We start from the raw sequence: 4332 nt of genomic DNA on the forward strand, positions 1-4332 counted from the left end.
ACATTTGTGGGTTAACACATCCCACCTGCACCAAACTTTGCATTTTATCAACCTCCATATGCTCATAATTCTTGTCTCATTTTTTTTTTCTTGCACACTACAACATACCTGCACTGTTGTGGTCACTGTTTTCTCCCTTCTTTCATGGATAACATGCTACACTTGCTATTTCCAGTCCTGTTATCTCCCTTCGGGGCTGGCAGCCATTTAAGCCATCTGACCAACATTCCCTCTCACCTTTATTACAGAATTTCTTCTCCCAAATGACCAGCCTCCCCAGTGCACTATAGCCATTTCAGGTATGGTCTGTATATTCCCACACTCATGACCCTGATTGCTGCCCTGTGTTTTCCCCCTGGAAGAGAAGCCTTTTTTTTCTTTTTCCCCTCAAAAATGCACCATTAACCTGGTGATCAACAGAACACAGATACCCACATCCCCACACTTCTTTTAATGGTAAAAAAAAGGAAGAGAGCATTTGAGGCGTGTTTAAAAAATCCAGTTACCTAAAGCACATCATGGACTAGATCATCCCTGCCTAGGGGTATCAAGCAAAGAAAAATTAAACAAAAAATACACAGCTATCATTTTCACAGACAGAAAAGGCCTGTATGGAGGATTTGTTCTGTTTTACACTCACGAGCCTTTTGAGGTTCTAGGCTTTTGAACATAGTAATACTTTATAAAAAATCCATTCTTAACTTCCCTTTCTTTAAGTAGATCTTGAAGGTAAGAACTGCCTTACAGAGACGTCATCACCTCAGCTGTCATTACATCACAAAATAGCATGTAAGAGCACACTGCATTTGGAACTGCATGTGCACCATGGAACTCACTGGTATTCACCCAATGCAATTGCACAAAAAACAGTGTTTCCTGAGAAAAAATGGCTGAGAAGCAAAATGGGGTGCACTTTTAGTCATTACAGTAAATAATACTTTCCTACTGGACAGCAGAAAAATTTTATTGAAGCGTGTCACGCAGAGCAGCTGGCGTAGCCTTCACCTGATGCAACCTTCATCTTGTGCCAGGTCACACAGTCACAGCTGTTGAAGGTGCCTGTTCAGATCAGGACCAAAGTCACAGCAATCAGAGCCAGCTGAGGCTGGCAGATGTAGCCACAGGTCTCCTATGACCACCCTGAAATGAAAAGGACAGAGGCCTTTCCTCCTCCAAGGAGAAGGAAACCCCTTAGACCTTGAATATAAAACCAGAAAGTGGAAAACCTCATAGGAAAGTCCTCCCACCTTTCCTGGAAACTTGGGTCAGTCTTGCCACCACAACTTGTCCCATACAGAAATTACTGGGTAGGAAAACCAGTATATCAGCTCTCAAGAATTCTGAGAAGAAGGAAACAACTCTAAATCCCTCTACCTTTAAGCTTTTCAATTAACTTTGGATTTTTCCATTTGATTCAAAACATCTTGTGTAATTTATTACTTACATTTTGTAGAAGGCCAGCACAGCAAACGTGGACTTGTCTTCAGCAATAATGTACATAAAGGTAATCAGGAACTTGGAATGGAAACTAGGTATGTCAAGATGATCATCGCAGCTTGATGGAACAACATAATAATTCAGTGTTTTATTGGTCATATATTCAGGGGGTTGTCATTTAAGCACACCAAGAAAAATGGGAGCAGATCACTCAAGTTGCCTTTCTGAAATATCCGTAAAACCCCAAGAGTCAGGAAAGGAGGTTAGAGATGGAGGTAGGTGTTTGGGACCTTCAACTTATTAGAGAATGCTGATTTATCAAAACTCTTTGCGATTCATACATTTTATAACAATAAAACTTCTGAAGGAAAGGTTCTTGGACTGAAAATTGCAGTGTTGTTCAAAAAAGAGGCAAGATTTGTGGGCTGTGAGCCCAGAAAGTTTAGCTTGTGAGTAACTCCCAGTAGGGCTTGACTGTACATTCTCTCCTAACCATGGCTGTCCATGCAAATACCAACGGACAGGATCACTGGAAGAGCAACTACTGGGGTCAAGAGCTACTTGAGGTAATTTTCACTTGAAAAGATCAGGAGTTGATAACCTGAGCAACTCTGCAACGGAACTGGCTTTGGAGCAGACACAGCCATCTGTCAGGGGCCTGCAGGTGCACCTCATTTAGCTAACTAACCCAGTTGCCCTCCATGCAATGACAAGCAACCAAAAATTTCAATAGCAATCAGCATATTGAATTTTTATGTTTGACACCAAATACCAATTGCCTGGTCAGTAAGACTACAAAGGAAACATAATAAATTAGAAATGTATTTTTTCCATTTACCTTGTGGTCAGATAATGGTTGCCCATATCAGACACGTATCACTCTTTGAGGATACTGAGGACCCATGTGTAAAATTCTGCATCCTAGTAACAGCAAGCCACAGCAAAGATTTTTTAATTTTTTTTTTAAATCCAAACATTTATAGGAAAACAAAATAAAGGTCATAAGAAATGAAAGTTTAAAAGTTAGAAGTTCAAAGAAGGCAAATAAGAGAGGAAAAAAATAAGGGGTATAGCCAATAATTACAGTACCATGTGAAGAATGTTAATAGTTAATGTTAATAGTTAAATACAAAGCTTACTATTCTTTTAAATAGCCCAAAATAAACAGATGTACAAAGCCATTTCCAATTTTGATCATTTCCCTAAACATGTCTCTTCTACTGACTCATAGGAGTAATTTGAGGACAACACTTTTAAGAGATGGTCCTCTAGAAACACCTCCCTCATGCTGTTGCTTGCCATATATTTCAGATACAAAAGCAAAGCCATATGACAATTACACCTTTCTTTGAGCATTAGTTTACATTAAAATTACCTTTCCTCTAGACTACTGCTCTTACATTTTTATGATTCAGATGTATAAGCCTAATTAGATCTAGCAGTGACTGTATATAAGAATAACAAGTAATTGCCAAGAAAAGGTAAAAATTACTTATAGCTGTGATGAGTATCATCAAACAACTCAGAGATTTGTAGAATTTAATGGCATTATTAAAAGCTGGTAATTCTAGTGACATAGACCAACAAGAAGTACATTGCCTTTCTAGCGCTGTTCTTAACTTTCTCTGTTTAGAAAAATTCAGCTTCTCTGTAAATCCTTTATTGTTAGTTTCTAGTCCTTCATAATTTATGGAGAGAGACCGGCTTTTCCAGAAGGTGTTCAGAATGTAGCAACATACCACAGTACTCCTACAAAACCAGCTTTTTTTCTCTGCTAATTGAAGAGGCAGCTTACAAAAGTGCTTATTTGAATTCTTTCCTTAAACTTATTTTCTGAAATAAAGCAGTGCACCATGACCCCTGCTGACAGATGGGTTACATCAGGACAAGAACTTTGGTATCTTGAGCTCCCAGAAGGCAGTGATAAGTATCTTTCCTGTCCACTGGGCTAGGCTGAAGGAGCTGATGGCTTTAGACACAGCAGTGGTGAGTCTTCTCCTTGCCAAAATGGGGCTTCCTGAGCAAAGGCAGTGGGGTAAGGCCAGAACAGAGGAAAAGAAAAGCACTATGAATATTAGGAGATGATCCCTCAAAAAGAAGAAAATGGGGGGGAGAAATACACATCACGTTTCCAGTTAGGATGTAGGCTAGACCACAGTCTGAACTCAGCATCTACAAATGACCTTGTGAGGTCTGAGAACTTCTACTGCTAATATTTAACACGTGCTAATATTTATGTGTTCAGTGGAGTCAATATTTAGGTTTTTTGATCTACTGCCAAACCAGCTCCAGAGCTGAAACAGTGCAACATCTCCCAGGTAGTGCTGCAGAGAGGACATAGTAATTAGTCTGGACATAATCCCATCCTACAGGAGAAGTACTCTCCAGGTGCCCCTGCATTGTGGCCACATTAGGGCATTGAACCACACTGATTTCTCTTGGAGAGCTGGGCTAGGATGATGCAGAGTGCTTGGCAAACATCAGCAGTTATCAGCAGGGTGAAGAAATATCGGGTGTTGACTTTTCATTTACACAGTTCAGGAAAGAAATATTGTGGGATATTCAAACAGGCCAAATATTCAGGAACTGTCATTTATGTCTGACTGTTGATTGTACATACTACAGAGACCTCAACTTTACCTCTGGTGACAAACAGCATGTGAGGAATGGGGAGATTACAGGCCAACTTCCTCTGATTGAAAGAGAAAAACAAGAAGGATAAATTAGATGTTACTTTTTAAAATAACGTTTATTTCCCTTTTTAACAGGGTATTGCAGTTCTATACAGTTAAGATCCAAAACCAAGCCAAACCTAACCAACATCTCTTTACCTCAAGAAAATGAGAGGAAGACTAGATTTAAAATAAAGACACCCTAAAATATGAGCTTCTGGCC

The sequence above is a fragment of the Corvus brachyrhynchos genome, unplaced genomic scaffold, assembly GCF_000691975.1.
Source record: "Corvus brachyrhynchos isolate BGI_N302 unplaced genomic scaffold, ASM69197v1 scaffold80, whole genome shotgun sequence".
Taxonomy (NCBI): Eukaryota; Metazoa; Chordata; class Aves; order Passeriformes; family Corvidae; genus Corvus; species Corvus brachyrhynchos.